The sequence below is a fragment of the Microcaecilia unicolor genome, chromosome 5 (genome assembly GCF_901765095.1).
Source record: "Microcaecilia unicolor chromosome 5, aMicUni1.1, whole genome shotgun sequence".
Taxonomy (NCBI): Eukaryota; Metazoa; Chordata; class Amphibia; order Gymnophiona; family Siphonopidae; genus Microcaecilia; species Microcaecilia unicolor.
Genome location: NC_044035.1, coordinates 344,447,657 through 344,465,183, shown reverse-complemented (window position 1 = coordinate 344,465,183; position 17,527 = coordinate 344,447,657). Strand labels below are relative to the sequence as shown.

At 44.7% G+C, this 17,527-nt stretch overlaps 1 protein-coding gene across 1 annotated transcript in view; it reads right to left on the bottom strand.

Annotated features, from left to right (window-relative positions):
* LOC115471367 (cadherin-13-like) overlaps nt 1-17,527 on the bottom strand; it is a 1,126,129-nt gene that overhangs the window by 114,428 nt on the left and 994,174 nt on the right. The window lies entirely within an intron of this gene.

Here is a 17,527-nt window from a genome sequence, read left to right as displayed (position 1 = left end):
AACCACATGTTAAACCTGGCTGTAGTTTTGAACCCCTCGGTGTGTAGCAGTTACCGTAGGCCCTACCAACCTGTGGGATCCGAGTACCGCAGATCAGTAAATCCCATGGTAATTTACCTCAAAATACTCGGACTAGGAATTAACACGCTCCAGGCCATAGTAACACGGTGTGGTTGTGAAGGATCTGGCTTGCTGTAAAAAGAAAAATGAACCAAAACAACAAGAGGGAAAAAAAAGATGATACCTTTTTTATTGGATGAGCTTAATACATGTTTCAAAGGCTAGAACCTCCTGATACTGCCCTGACCTTAGAAAGAAGGTTCTAGTCTTCAAAAACCAGTCGGAAAATGTATAGTTAGTCTAATTAAAATAAAGTATCATCTTATTTCTCTTGTTGTTTTTTTTGCTTCATTTCTATTTATTAACCTTTAAAGTGCACGAACATATATTCATCCTCCTTTTTCTGGAGCCATATGGTAACCCTACACTAACAAGGCAACTACACTAGTTTATCCAAGATATAAAACACAGAATGTCCCTTGTCCAAGTAACTCCAGATGCTATGGTGCAGTGTTCTTCAATGGCGGCCCCTGGAGACCTCTGGGGAGGTCTCATGATCTTTCTATTCCTTTTATTCTGCTACTCTGCCTCTCTATCCAGGCTGAGGACAGAAAAGAGAAAGTGGATGGGGGGCAGAGCCACATGGTCGAAGGACAATGCATTTCTCAACAGACAAAAGAGAATGCATTTGGAAACACTGACAACCTTGAGGATCCCCCAATAAAGTTTGAAGGTGGGCTAGTGGGGATGTGTGTCATTGACACACACTGCTCAGCAGTGTCATGGGACCACATGGGAACATATCTGGTGGCCCTCTTTCAGCTCATAGAATCCAAAGTGGCCCCAGCATCAAAATTAAGACCATTGGTATAGTGGTACATGTGAAAGACCCTTCCTTCCCCACATCTCCAACCAATTGACAATTATCTATGGCGATGCCCCGAGTTATATGGCTGATCTCATACCAACCAGAAACACTATTAGAACATCACGAACATACCTAAATCTTCAGTACCCCAGCTGCAAGGGACTCAAGTACAAATCAATTTACGGATCCAGCTTCTCCTATATAAGCATGCAACTATGGAACGCATTACCGAAAGCCATAAAGACAACGCAGGATCACCTCAATTTCCGGAAATCACTAAAGACCGATCTGTTCGAAAAGGCATACACTACTGATCCAACAAGTAACTGAACTCAGCAACACAACGAAGCCATAACCTCCAATGAACAATGTATCACTCTTCCCTTGATTCTCTAATGTTCTGTAACAAAATCACTCTGTATTTGTTTCATCACCGGAGGTGGCTAGCACTTCACGGTACTATGCAAGTCACATTGAGCCTGCAAAGAGGTGGGAAATGTGGGGTACAAATGCAACAAACAAACAAACAAAATAAATAAATTATAAAAATAAGCTTTGCCCCCTTTGAAAGAGCACAAAGGACCCCTGACCTTAAAACCTCTCCACCCATATCAAGGAAATAAAGAAGACTGGGAGTCATACTCTCATTTCAGAAGGCCCACCTCCTATGCAAGAAATAAATTCCCAGAATCTTGCACAGTTAATCTGTTTTGGGTTTGGTTTTTTTGGAGGGTGGGGGAGGGAGAGATTACACACTTCCAGTGGTGAAGCAGCTGCCCCTAGGCAGCTGACTATTCTGTCCATGGGAAATCTTTCCCCTTTATCCTGGCGTTCAAGCTAGGTATGTATGACTGAATATATGCATAAAGAGAACTGGTTAAATTTACCTGGCTATTTTTCTCTGCCGATTTCTGAAAACCATCCCTGTAACCATTGCAGATGTTTGCCTTTATGAGTCGCGTGACAGGACCTAAATATTCAAAACACCTGAGGTAGAAGCTTGTTACCAAAGTGATAACCTGCACGGTCATGAGTTCCCTCCATTAACAATCAAAAGAGCTTCTAAGTGCGGCTGGAAAAGCTTCCTATCTATGTTACATCTAATGAAGTCCAGGAGGAAATTCTCTTTGGCACAATGCAAGCACTATGGTGAGCGTTTGTAGTAAATCTGAGAGACTGAGGTCAAACTAGACAAACTCTGGCTTAGGAGGGACGTTCGTTACTATCATAGGGGCCCTTTTACTAAGGCACGTTGAAAAATGGCTTGTGGTAGTGTAGGCGCGGGTTTTGGGCGCACACCGATCCATTTTTTACCGGGAGGAGAAGGAACAGAAGGGGGGGGGGGGGCTAAAAAAAGAATTATAAAATTTTATGGGTGCCAGTTGATAATTCAGTTCTGACACCCACATAGATAACCAGCCAAATTTAAGACCGGTTTTCAACTGTCCTCAATTCGCCCACTCAGCTAGCAGCACTGAATATTGCCAACATCTGCAAAGCTGGCGGCTCCTCCCCCTGTACCTCCCCCTGTACTAGGACTAGGGGACATGCGGGTAGTCGAGAGCTGATATTCAGCGGCACTGCCCGGTGAAGTGCCGCTGAACATTGGCGGTTGGGCGGCTCCAAGTGATTTAAGCGGGCAGAAGCCTCTCCTGCCCACTTGAATCTCGGGCGGCTGAGTGCTATTCTTCAAGGGTGCATGTAAGAGGCATAGTACGTATAGGAGAGGGGGCATTCACATGGGCGGAGTTGGCACTTACGCATGCTGTTTACTGAATAATAGAAACATAGAAGCATGATGGCAGATAAAGGCTAAATGGCCTATACAGTCTGCCCATCCTCAGTAATGACTAGCTCTTCCTTTTCCTAAGGGATTCCATGAGTTCCCTTGCCACATTTAAGTGCCCCACAGTGATATGACGTCTAAACTGTGGGCACCTCGAGTTTAAGCACCCCTGATACCGGATTGTACTAGTATTCTCTAATGGAACTAAGAAAGCGCACAGAATGTTATTAGGAAAGGGATGGAAAACAAACACGAGGACATTATAATGCCGTTGTATTGCTCCATGGTGCGACCTCACCTAGAATATTGTGTGCAATTCTGGTCGCCACATCTCAAAAAAGATATAAAGGAATTAGAGAAGGTGCAGAGAAGGGCGACGCAAATGATAAAGGGAATGGAACTACTTCCCTATGAGGAAAGGCTGAGAAGGTTAGGGCTCTTCAGCTTGGAGAAAAGGCGGCTGAGGGGTGATATGACAGAAGTCTACAAGATAATGAGCGGAGTAGAGCGGACAGATGTGAAGCATTTGTTTACACTTTCAAACAACAACAAAACCAGGGGACACATGATGAAGCTAGAGTATGGTAGATTTAAAACAAATAGGAGAAAGTTTTTCTTTACTCAGCGTGTAGTTAGACTCTGGAACTCGTTGCCGGAAAATGTAGTGACAGCAGCTGTCTTTACGAAATTTAAAGGGGGTTTGGACAGATTCCTAAGGGAAAAGTCCATTGAACATTATTAAGAATTAAGTTTTTTGTTTGTTTGGTTTTTTTTTTTTTTTTGGGGGGGGGGGGGGGGGGGTTGCCGGGTTCTTGAAGCCTGGATTGGCCACTGACAGAGAAAGGATGCTGGGCTTGATGGACCTTTGGTCTTTTCCTGGTATGGCGGTGCTTATGTACTTATGTATGTACTTATGGAACCTAGGTGCTGATGCGGGTCTAGCATAGGCTTGTTCCCATAAGGCATCAGAGTGCCTAACAGGAAGTAGTCACTTAGGGGCCCTTTTACAAAGCGGCAGTAAGCACAATGTGGGCTTACTGCACGCTAATCTGGGGCTACTGCCGGCCTGAATATATGTAAACTGCTTTGAATGTAGTTGCAAAAACCTCAGAAAGGCGGTATATCAAGTCCCATTTCCCTTCCCTATTTGAGATTCTACATGGAATGTTGCTACTATTTGAGATTCTACATGGAATGTCGCTATTCCACTAGCAACATTCCATGTAGAAGCCTGCCCTTGCAGCAACGCGGCTGCGCAGGCTTCTGTTTCTGTGAGTCTGACGTCCTGCACATACGTGCAGGACGTCAGACTCACAGAAACAGAAGCCTGTGCGGCCGCATTGCTGATCTGCAAGGGCAGGCTTTGCTTCTACATGGAATGCTGCTAGTGGAGTTGTAGCCTAGTGGTTAGTGCAGTGGACTTTGATCCTGGGGAACTGAGTTGGATTCCCACTGCAGCTCCTTGTGACTCTGGGTAAGTCACTTAACCCTCCATTGCCCCTGGTACAAAATAAGTACCTGAATATATGTAAACCGCTTTGAATGTAGTTGCAAAAATCTCAGAAAGGTGGTATATCAAGTCCTATTTCCCTTCCCCTTCCCAATGTGGACACCGGCGGTAGTTCCAGCGCTATCTCCTGTGCTCGGAAAAATAGGGCTATATTTTTTAGCACAGTGCTAACCTGGCGGTAATCGGGCACTGCTGTGCGTTACCTGGTTAGCGCAGGAGACCTTAACCGCCACCTCAGTGGGTAGCGGTAAGTGCTTCCCCTCGCACGGCCATGGCAATTTTCAGCCTTTTTTACCGACTGTGGTAAGAAGGGCCACGGCGCATGGCAAAAATGACCCCCGCTGCTAGGGCAGGGCCCTTTTTACCACAGCTTGGCAAAAGGACCCCTAAAAGAATGGTCATTTTGCAAGAAAAATAGAGAGGCAGAGGTAGCACACAGCGAAAGACAGAAAACTACAAGAGTGTGCACTCGAAAGGAAAATTTCAAAATTAATGATGTAGTTCATAAACAGTTTTATCACATAAGAATTTAATTTAAGCTCTGTGCTCTTCTTCATCAGATTCTTTATGGCATCTTACCATTTTTATATGATAGATCTCATTAAGTGATCACCATGAAATGCCACCTCATCATCTAGAGAATATCTCATATTACATTTCTCAAGCTGTAAAAACCTACAAAACTATCCATAATGCTAATTTTTCTTACCAAAGTAGCAAACTCTGGAACTGATTACCCAAGTATGTCAGAAACTCAATTCGATTATATGTCATTTAGAAATTTACTTAAAGGCCGCTTCTTTAGATCTGTGATCAGCTAATATGAAAAGAATTTTGTTTAAATAGCTGTATTCTTCTATTAATATTAATAGTCTTGTAATGCTTCTTCTTAATTTGTTGTGTAAGCCGCATTGAACCTGAGCTTTCTTGGGAAAATGTGGGGTAGATATGTCATAATTAGGGTTACCATCCAGCTTATGTTCGAAAGAGAAAGACGCCCATATTTCGACCCAAATCGGGAGATGGGCGTCTTTCTCCCGTGGGCGTCCAAATTGGTATAATCGAAAGCTGATTTTGGGCGTCTTCAATTGCAATCTGTCGCGGAAACGGCCAAAGTTGACGGGGGCGTATCAGAGGCCTGGTGAAGGCGGGACTGGGGCGTGTTTAGCGACCGAGGAGAGATGGGCGCCCTCGGCCGATAATCGAAAAAAGAAAGGCATTTTTAGCGTGAATTTGGGTCACTTTTTTTGGACCTTTTTTTTCACGAAAAAGTCCAAAAAAAGTGCCCTAAATCACCAGAGGGAATCAGGGATGACCACCCCTGACTCCCCCAGTGGTCACTAACCCCCTCCCACCCAAAAAAAGAACTTTGAAAACTTTTTTTTCCAGCCTGTATGTCAGCCTCAAATGTCATACCCAGCTCCATCACAGCAGTATGCAGGTCCCTGGAGCAGTTGTTAGTGGGTGCAGTGGACTTCAGGCAGGTGGACCCAGGCCCATCCCCCCCCCCCCCACCTGTTACACTTGTGGCAGTAAATGGGAGCCCTCTAAACTGCCCCCAAAACCCACTGTACCCACATCTAGGTGCCCCCTTCAGCCATAAGTGCTATGGTAATGGTGTAGAGTTGTGGGGAGTGGATTTGGGGAGGGGATTTGGGGGGCTCAGCACCCAAGGGAAGGGAGCTATGGACTTCAGAGGTAGTTTGCTTTGTTGTTTTTTAATTGTTACAAGTACCCCCTAGGGTGCCCGGTTGGTGTCCTGGCATGTGAGGAGGACCAGTGCACTACGAATCCTGGCCCCTCCCACAACCCAATGTCTTGGATTTGGTCGTTTTTGAGCTGGGCGCCTTTGGTTTCCACTATCGCTGAAAAACGATACTGCCCAGCTCAAATCCGCACAAATCCAATGCATTTGGCTGGCACAAACCGTATTATTGGAAAAAAGATGGACGCCCATTTTTTTTGAAAATACGGTTTGTCCCGCCCCTTCACATACCCGTTCTCGGAGATAGATGCCCATGGAGATGGGCGTTCGCGTTTGATTATTCCCCTCCATATGTGCGGATTTACCCGGACATGTCCTCTTTTTGAGGGCATGTCCGGGCAACCGGACGGGTTTTGCCAATCTGCCCGTTTGTCCAGAAATCCGGACAAACGAGCAGATTGCTAGCCTCCACTCCCCTTACTTACTGGTGCCCCGATTCAAAATGGCCGCCAAGACTTGAAGTGACCTCGCGAGACTTCAACTCTCAGCGGCCATTTTGACTCGGCGCAGAGGATCAGCAACAGGAAGGATGCATGCAGGGCAGCGCTCCGGCCAGGAAAGAGGAGGCTCTTTCCTGTCCCGAAGACGGAAGAGGTCACTAGATCACAAGGGCACTAGTAAGTAAGGGGAGGGGGGGCGATGGGGTATGTGATGGGGGAGGGGAAAATGTGACAGGGGCGGAGCGAGGGTGTGATAGGGGCGGGGCGGGTGTGAAATGGGACAGGGCGGGGTGTGTGGTGGGGGTGGGGCATGTGTCCTCCTTTTTGGGGGACAAAATATGGTAACCCTAGTCATAATAAATAAATAAAATAACCTGATGTGGCCATATTTTGACTGGAATAGCAGCATCGGAGCTAAACAAGATTCCTCAACTGTGATCTCAGGGATCATGTACGCATGCTTCCTTCTTCAGTTCAAATTACCAATAAAACCCCCTGAAAGCCTTCAGTCATTTTACAAAAACATGTATTCAGAAAAGAACAGCATTACTCATGGATTTAAAAGTGAAAGCCCTGGTGTTACCAGGGATTGCAGCTCACGAGTGCAAGTGCTGGCAATGTAAACGCCTAATTTGACTAAACTCAATGCCTGGCGAACCAAAGAAGCCGTGCTAGAAATCTCCAATTTTAGATTTTAAAGGTGGTTATAAAGAGAGGTAAGTATAGTTGCCCTGTGAATCTACTTCTGTAATCCTCAGGTCCAATTTAACAGCTAACCTCTAAGCATTAGCCTCTAAGCAGATGTAAATACTGACATGTAGATTTTTTTTAAAGTATGAGTGTATTGTTACTGTAAAATCACAAATATATGTTGCCCAAACTATACCCTGAACTATTTAGATGCACTGGACTAGCTCCTCACAACACAGTCTTCTGATAATCGTCCATCACACTTGCAGTTGAAAAACCTGCTATTTACATAGGCAATACAACACAAGTTTTTGAAATCCAAGAAAATCAGTTTAAAAGCTATTATGTGCATAAAACAGAGACATTTTTTTAGGGGTTTGGACTTATGTGCATATTTTGGAATCTTTGAAAGTATGCTTCTTGCTGGCCTCCCATTTAGTCACCTCTCCCCTCTCCAATCGGTTCAAAACTCTGCTGCCCGTCTCGTCTTCCGCCAGGGTCGCTTTACTCATACTACCCCTCTCCTCAAGTCGCTTCACTGGCTCCCTATCCATTTTCGCATCCTGTTCAAACATCTTCTACTAACCTATAAATGTACTCACTCTGCTGCTCCCCAGTATCTCTCCACACTCGTCCTTCCCTACACCCCTTCCCGTGCACTCCGCTCCATGGATAAATCTTTCTTATCTGTTCCCTTCTCCACTACTGCCAACTCCAGACTTCGTGCCTTCTGTCTCGCTGCACCCTACGCCTGGAATAAACTTCCTGAGCCCCTACGCCTTGCCCCATCCTTGGCCACCTTTAAATCTAGACTGAAAGCCCACCTCTTTAACATTGCTTTTGACTCGTAACCACTCGCCTCCACCTACCCTCCTCTCTTCCTTCCCGTTCACATTAATTGATTTGATTTGCTTACTTTATTTATTTTTTGTCTATTAGATTGTAAGCTCTTTGAGCAGGGACTGTCTTTCTTCTATGTTTGTGCAGCGCTGCGTAAGCCTTGTAGCGCTATAGAAGTGATAAATAGTAGTAGTAGTAGTCTCTTGTAACCAGAGCTAATATTGTGATGTCATAATGCCTCAGTCCACCAATAAGAGCCAACCTCATCAGTGATGTCACAATGGCTTGATTGTCCTATACTTGGCTCACTTTTATTACATAGCTCTTTGAGCAGGGACTGTCTTTCTTCTATGTTTGTGCAGCGCTGCGTACGCCTTGTAGCGCTATAGAAATGCTAAATAGTAGTAGTAGTAATGTGCCTAAATTTCAAAAACTGTGTGTATAATAAATGATGTGATGAAGCCTCTTTCAACTTCATTGGGGTCCCATGACTCTGAACACTTACAAAACCATCTCAAAAACTTCAGTTCTCTCTCTATCAAGGGCACGTACTTGCAGGGTCTTGCCTACTGGGCCCTCTCCAACTCGGGGGGACTTCACTGACTGACACCCCTCCCCACCCCCACACTCTATCAGCTAGTCATGTCTGCTGATATTTCAGCCTTTAGGCTATCTTGAATGGGAAAACTTCGTTGGTTTGCCAGTTCTGGGGTAATATGCAAATTAGGCTCTACTCCATCTTCAGCCTTATGCAAATTCCACCAACCATCAATCTCTTCCAAGCTCGGGTGCAGGGTTTGCCGCACCCTCCCACAATTCTCATTTAACATGCGGTATGGGACTAAGCCCCTTTTGTAAAGCATTGGGGTCCCAGTCCAATAGCCACCTCTTGTCGGACAGGATTTTCACACACCTTAACCTTACGGTCCTGTCCTCCACCCCATGGCTGTTAATATCACAATCTTATACAAAGTCAATGTTCCTATACCCCACTCCCCGCATTATACGAGCAATTCAAGTCTCTGCATTCCTGGCAATATAGGTATCTAGTCTCTAGTCCAACTTCCTAGACCTCTCCATTTAAGGTCTTGACTCTTGGGTTCTCAGCCTGTCTTCCCCAGCTTCTAGTCCAGCTTTCTCTGGCTTTCCTTAGGGGTCCACACCCCAGGATTCTCAGCTTGTATCGGTCCTCCACCAGGCTACTAGGAGTCTCTGCCTGTCTTCACCAGCTTCCCCTGGCTCTCCTTATACCTACACCCTGGGATTCTCAGCTACTACTAGTCCTCCAATCAGGATACTGGGAATCTCATCCTTCTTCACTGATAAGGTACCCCTCCCTTCTGAATTCTCTCTTCCAGGGAGTGCTTTTTTTAAAGGACTGGTTATTGCCAGCCCCACCCCTCCTTGGCTCCTCCTCCAGGTTGTAGAAAAGTCCAGAACTCTCTCCACAGTGCCTACTTCTTAAAGGGAACGACTTCCTTCCCTCAGCCATGTGCCCTTCCCCTTTTCAACTTATCAAGGGTAATATCCTCCCTCCTCCCAGCCATCTATATCTGGGTTGTCAGTGAGGCAGGGCTCCCTCTAGTGGCCTCTATAGGAAAACGCAAGGCCCTTCAATATTAGAGCGCCTTCTAGTGGTCTCTTTCTGGCTAAGCATGTCCCTGCAGCCTCCTAGTGCCCTCTAGTGGCCTCATTATGACAAGGCACTGTCTATATTCACCGCACAAGCCAGTATACATACACATAGTTTTGATTGGGTGATTTTCTTTTTGAAAACTGTTGTGTAACTTTTGCACATACTTGCTTGTTACAAAATTACTGTAAGTTAATTGATAGGGTAAGTGATGGGAACATCAAATAATGTGTGTTCTTCCATTGGGAACAAATCCTTAGGAAAATATATGTCTTTAGGAGCTTCAATCACATTCAAAATTTATTTATTTATTTTTATGTATTAGGATTTATTTACTGCCTTTTTGAAAGAATTCATTCAAGGTGGAGTACAGTAAGAATAAATCAAATATAAGCAATGGACAATTAATTACAGCAGTAAAAATATTCAAATAACAATACAAAGTACGGCATAGTATACTGCTTACAATGTCAACACAATACGTAATAGAACTTTTGAATAGACAGCATAGGGTGTAAGCAAAGAAGGAACATGGAGACAGGTAAGAGGAGTTAGAAAATAAGGTGACTAATTTAAAGAAAGGGCGACGAAAATGATAAAGGGGATGGGACGACTTCTCTATGAGAAAAGGCTAAAGCGGCTAGGGCTCTTCAGCTTGGAGAAAAGGCGGCTGAGGGGAGATATGATAGAGGTCTATAAAATAATGAGTGGAGTTGAACGAGTAGATGTGAAACGTCTGTTCACGCTTTCTAAATATACTAGGACTAGGGGACATGCGATGAAGCTACAATGTAGTAAATTTAAAACGAATCGTAGAAAATGTTTCTTCACTCAACGTGTAATTAAACTCTGGAATTCGTTGCCAGAGAATGTGGTAAAGGCGGTTAGCTTAGCCGGGTATTTGTGACCTGGATTGGCCACTGTTGGAAACAGGATGCTGGGCTCGATGGACTTTTGGTCTTCCCAGTATGGCAATACTTATGTACTTATAAAGTTGCACAAATTGTCTACAAGAAAAGGTCAACGTTCTAAACACCACAGTCTCTATCAATAATGACTATATACAAATATCTATATACAAGAGACCAACTAACAGATGCGGCTACCTCCACAACTGCAGCTTCCACCCTTCTCATACAAAAAAAGTCTATTAGACACAGCCAAGCCTCAGGATACCACTGCACCTGACCCATGAGACAGAGATAAACACCTCAAAATCCTGACCGAATCTTTCAAAGAAAAAGGCTACAAACGAAAAATAATCCCCCAAGAAGATTGCCTCTTCTCTCAAAACACCCAGGAAAAGCCTATTGCAGTATACAGAGAGAGTGTCCCTTGTAGTGAGATACGCTCCAGAGCTAGAAGACCTGAGAAGAATCATAAAAAGATCTACAGTCAGAGAGTTAGGTGGATGGATTACTAACAGAGATATTCTCAGCTCCACCTATGCTGGCCTTCTGACAACCACCTAATAAGAAACAAAAAAATTAGTGAAAAGCAAGCTCCCAGTGGAAAATGAAAAAAGGAATGGCATTTGTCCCTGCAAAGTGTGCCAGCACGTATCGCAAGACCCCACAGTCACTCACATGGGAGAAACATTCAGCATAAGGGGGATGCTACACATGCTCATCTTCAAATGTAATGTATATCATTCAGGGCCGCCGAGAGACTAGGCCAGGCCCTGGGCAAGGCCGCCCCACCTCCAACCCCCCGTCACTGCCGCCCCCGCCATCCCCGTCTCTCCTCCCAATGCTGCTACCCCCCACCACTGCAGTCCGCGGTCTCACCTGCCTGCCTCCATGGCTCTGGGCCCCTTGCATTCAATGTGGCAGTCGCAGATCGCCTCTCTTCTGGCATTCCCTCCCTGTGTCTCACCCTCGTCCGATGTAACTTCCGGTTTCCGTGAGGGCGGGACACAGGGAGGGAAGGCCAGAAGAAAGGCGATCTGTGACTGGCACTTCGAATGCAGGGGGCCCAGAGCCAAGGAGGCAGGCAGGTGAGACCGGGAACTGCAGCGCCGGCCACCTGACCCCAGTGCCGGGCTCCCCTGGGAGGCCCGGGCCCGGGGAATTTATCCCCTCCCCCGCCCCCCTCTCGGCAGCCCTGATATCATTCAATGCAAAAAATGTGAAGAGACAGGCCATGACTGAACCTACACAAACACTACATCAAACACCATAGTGCTAACCAGGGTGACACCTCCATAGGGCAGCATTTTGCCAGACCAGAGCACCATGGGGCCCTTTTACAAAGACGCGTAGGCGCCTATGTGCGTCTAACGTGAGTCAAATTGGCACTATCGCCTAGCTACCATGGTCCGCTGGTGGTAATTCCATTTTTGGCACGTGCCCAAAACACGCGGTAGAAAATATTTTGTCAGTTGGCGTACGCTGCACGCTTACTCTCCGATTAGCATGTGAGACCTTAGCACTAAGCCAACGGGTGGCGTTAAGGTCTCAGGCCAAAAATGGACGTGCACTGGTTTTCATTTTGCCGCACGTCCATTTTCCGGCACATTAAAAAAAAATCCCCTTTTTTCCAGGTGCGCTCAGGAAATGGGACCAGCGTGCGTCCAAAACACACGCCTACACCAGCGCAGGCCACTTTTGTATGTGCCTTAGTAAAAGGGCCCCCATAATTAATTACTTTATGGTGAGAATACTAAAAGGAAATTTCAGAATGATCCAGGACCGTAAAACCTTTGAGGTTAAAATGCTGAAATATTTTCACACCCACCAGACAGGATTAGGAAAGACTTGGGTCTCCTATCACATTATAAACCAGGAGTGGCCTAGTGGTTAGGGTGGTGGACTTTGGTCCTGGGGAACTGAGTTTGATTCCCACTTCAGGCACAGGCAGCTCCTTGTGACTCTGGGCAAGTCACTTAACCCTCCATTGCCCCATGTAAGCTGCATTGAGCCTGCCATGAGTGGGAAAGCGCGGGGCACAAATGTAACAAAAATAAAATAGATACTATTGGAGATTCTACATGGAATGTTGCTACTAATGGAGATTCTACATGGAATGTTGCTATTCCACTAGCAACATTCCATGTAGAAGCCTGCGCGGCCACATTGGTGATCTGCAAGGGCCAACTTCTACATGGAATGTTGCTAGTGGACTTTGGTCCTGGGGAACTGAGGAACTGAGTTCAATTCCCACTTCAGGCACAGGCAGCTCCTTGTGACTCTGGGCAAGTCACTTAACCCTCCATTGCCCCATGTAAGCCGCATTGAGCCTGCCATGAGTGGGAAAGCGCAGGGTACAAATGTAACAAAAATAAAATAGATACTATTGGAGATTCTACATGGAATGTTGCTACTGTTGGAGATTCTACATGGAATGTTGCTACTAATGGAGATTCTACATGGAATGCTGCTATTCCACTAGCAACATTCCATGTAGAAGGCTGCGCAGGCTTCTGTTTCTGTGAGTCTGACGTCCTGCACGTACATGCAGGACGTCAGACTCACAGAAGCAGAAGCCTGCGCGGCCACATTGGTGATCTGCAAGGGCCAACTTCTACATGGAATGTTGCTAGTGGACTTTGGTCCTGGGGAACTGAGGAACTGAGTTCAATTCCCACTTCAGGCACAGGCAGCTCCTTGTGACTGTGGGCAAGTCACTTAACCCTCCATTGCCCCATGTAAGCCGCATTGAGCCTGCCATGAGTGGGAAAGCGCGGGGTACAAATGTAACAAAAATAAATAAAATGATACTGCTTTGTCACCCTTTGATCATCCATTCATCTCTCCCTGTTTCTCCCCCCCCCCCCTCCCCACACAGCCACCCCTACCTTTCCTGATGAGACTGTCTTTGGAATGTGTTTGTTTCTCTAATATATGCTCATTTCTGATCTGAAAAAGAAGGTATTGCCTTCGAAAGCTACTCAAAAACTATACTGTCAGTCCGATAAAAAAGGTATCATCTTCTTTTTTCTTTGTTTTGTTTTCTTTCTATTTATTATCTTTACAAGTAGACTAATAAGGCTACCGCACCACTTTGCTTTATGATTCTCCAAATTCCAACTTAAATTAACGAGTCAAGAGAGATAAGAGTCCAGAGTGTCATTGTCGGAATTAGGATGACTCAGCTGTAGTTGCATCAAGTGATACATCCAGTGTCAAAGCTGCCAAGGGGCTCCAGATGAGCTCGCATCCAGGCAGAATCCCAGATGCTACTGGCAAAGCATGCCAGAGCTTGTTGGCTGAGAGGAACATCCCACAGGGCAGCACTGGGTCTTGGCTCAGAAAGGAAGTTATAAAAAGAAGATAAAGGAGTATGAAACATATTTAATGTAGTGACTACCACCATCGACAGGAGACAACAAAGCCAAAATAATTCCGAAACACCATGTACGAGCCAATTTCATTTATAATATAATTGCTCTGCTACATCAAACTGAGGAAGCTGTGTACTCAAAAACTAATGTTTACTGGATGAGTTGCAAGACATTTGAGAGGCAAAACACGCAGAATAAACTATCACCAGCAGATTAGTGTATAAACTGGCACCATATTCATCCTGGGTTTAAGAGATACTTCAGTGTAATTCTTTAATTGAGGCTCATAGAAATATGCAAGCTGTTTATTGCGTGTAATGCAGAGCAATAGCAGACTCAGCCTGCAAGAGCTGTTACCTTAGTGGGGGAAAATCCATTCAGAGTTCTATTTTTGAGTTGTAGCCTAAGCAAGTGTCTATATAAATAATTCTCACCTGCAACATTCTGAAGCTCACTCTGTGGGAGGGAAACACCGAAGCCCTGCACCGTCAGCAACACTCACTCTCACTCATGCACCACTCACTCACAGACCCGCCCTCAGCCACGCCCTATCCGCACATAATTCACAACCCCAACGTTCTAAATGAAGCCTCAACCGGAAGTGTGAGGCGTCGAGATATCCTTTTTGCCCATGACTGTGTGGCCCGCCCTCGCGTCACAACGTGATGACGACGAGGGCGGAGCACTGACGCTCCACGAAACGCGATCTCCCCCTGCCCCTCGGCGGCCATTTTTCGTACGGAACCCGCATCACGGAGCGGGCAGGTGCGTGGAGGACGGTTGGGGGACAGCTGGGTCGCTGACGATGGGTAGCTGCAGGGGGGCCCGGGGGACAGGAGGCTCGTTGGACACCAAAACCTTGCTAGCGCCTGTTTCATCTCTCACAGAAATGGGCCGTTTTTTACTAGTGTTAATATAAAGGAAGAAACAAACTGAGCTTCACCTAGTTGTAGGCTAATAATGTGTCATCTATTTATTTCTAGCTTGTACTCATCTAAAATAAAATTTTACCGATTTTTGGGCATTTTTTCACATTTGTTTTACCTTTTTGGTTTGAATGCATAATTTTTTAAAAGATGCACACAACTTTAGTTGCATGTAATCTGCATGCACTTTAAATTTTTAGGTGCCCGAGGGTGTCTTTTACTAAGGCACGCTCACGTTTTTAGTGCACGCTAAAATTGTGAGCATGCTAAACGTTAGAGATGCCCATAGGTAGCGGGGGGCGGAGCAAGATGGCGGCACTCTAAGCTCCTCGTGAATGGTCTAGCTGAGTTTACTGCGTTCTCTTTCCTCTTCGGGCTTTCCAGTGAATATTTTTCCTTTTTTTTTTACCTTGTTATTATGCCTCATACAAAGAGAAAAGGATCCGTGAAGGTCGGGGCCCCGCTGGCCAGAACTTCATCGCCTACGCAGCAAAGCCTAGAAAGATTCATCATGAGGCAGTCCACCTTCCTTGCGATCGGAGATCCCGCTAAACTTTCGGCTCAAGGAGAAGCCAAGCTCTTGGGATTGGACCCAACATTGTCCCCTCCGACGCTCTTTCCACCGCCGCATCCAGCTGGAGTTGACCATCAGGGCGGAACCTCTATCCACGAAGACGGGGGAGGTGTAACGCATCTGGGACCCGAGACCGAACTGCCAGCTGAGACCGTCTTTCCAGCTGAGGCTCAGAGAACTGCGGTTCCCTTGTTGAGACTGGAAACATCTAAGGTCTCCTCTGCGACGGTAACGCTGGAGGCCATTTGGGAGACACTCTAACGTTTGGATCGTACCGTGATGAACTCAACAGGCCAAGTAGAGACACTTGTAAGTACTGTTCAAAATTTGTCTACGGCATTTAAGTCAATGAAAAATGAAGTAAATGAAAAAATAAATAAAGTATTCCCCGGAAAATATACCGCCTTTAAATAAGATATACTATTTGCCTCAGAAAAAAAGTAAAGAAGATTCACAGAATTTTCCACAAGTACAAGGAGATCTGAATGTTTCCGATATTTATTTATTTATTTATTTATTTATTTATTTATTGCATTTGTATCCCACATTATCCCACCTCTTTGCAGGCTCAATGTGGCTTACAATTCATCATGGATACTGGAGGTAGAAGAGAATATACAATTGGTTTTACAGAGAGTTTTAGGTTACATGGTGGTGAAATACATGATAGTTTTAAAGCAAAAGACATTAAAGAACATTTCTGGATATATTAAAGATAGTGCAGTTACACGTGTCGATCTTTGTGATATATTTTGTCAAAGAGATACGTTTTCAATAGTTTGCGGAAGTTGGTCAATTCATAGACCGTTTTCAGGTTGCGTGGCAGCGCGTTCCAGAGCTGTGTGCTTGTATAGGAAAAGGTTGATGCATGCATTAATTTATATTTCAAGCCTTTGCACTTGGGAGGATGAAGATTGAGGAATGTGCGAGAAGATTTTTTGCGTTTCTGGGTGGTAGTTCTATTAGGTCTGACATATATGCAGGGGCATCACCATGGATGATTTTATGGACTAGGGTACAAATTTTGAACGTGATGCGTTCTTTGAGTGGGAGCCAGTGTAGTTTTTCCACGTAGGGGTTTTGCGCTTTTGTATTTTGGTTTGCCGAATATTAGTCTGGCTGCCGTGTTATGGGCTGTCTGGAGTTTTTTTTTTAAGTATTTGCTCTTTGCAGCCGGCGTAGAGTGAGTTACAATAGTCCAGATGACTGAGTACCAATGATTGTACCAGGTTGCGGAAGACACTCCTTGGAAAAAATGGTCTGACTCTTTTTAGTTTCCACATTGAATGAAACATCTTTTTAGTTATGTTTTTCGCATGATTCTCAAGATATTTTGGAAACATCTTTGATATCAGTAACAGAGAGAGACAAACATTGCTTGTATCATTTATTTTTCAGCAAGACCAAGAAGCTTTGAGAAGAATGGCTTTAAAAAATTTACAAATATCATTTTATGGGGGTAAAATTTGGGTTTTTCCCGATGTTACTAAGCAAACCCAAGAGGAGAAACAATTTCTTGCATTAAGAACAGCAACAGCAGCTTTGGGTGCTTCATTTAACTTAAATTACCCCTGTAAATGTTACATAAAATACTTGGGAGTGAAATATGTTTTTTTCCTACCTGACCATTTAAAACAATTTATTGATCAAAACTATTTGTGAAGCTTGTTGGACTCACACGGTTAAGATCTATGGTTAAAAGAAATGTACTCATTTTTGGTGGATAAAGTGTTAAGATTTTCTTTATTTTCAATGTTTGAATCTTATCTCCTGAATTTATAAGGGCTCCTATCCCCCATTATTGGTGGTTTAGTACAAGACGTAAAACGGTTTACTTTAATTATATAATTTCCTAAAAATGTATATGTCTAATTTTTCTTGTTCAAGTTGTAAAGCTTGTAAAATTTATAAATAATTTAAAAAAAGAGATGCCCATAGGCCTACAATTTTAGCGTGCACCAAAAACGCCTTAGTAAAAGACCCCCCTAAATGAACCAAATCAGTGCTCAAACGTACACCCCTTATTTATAGACTGATATGATGCCTTCTGATCAATGACCTCAAGCAGCCTATAATCTGATGAAGAGCAGATGCTACCGAGACGCCTTCTTCTACCACTTGCACATAATTGCATATTCTATCTATCTATCCAT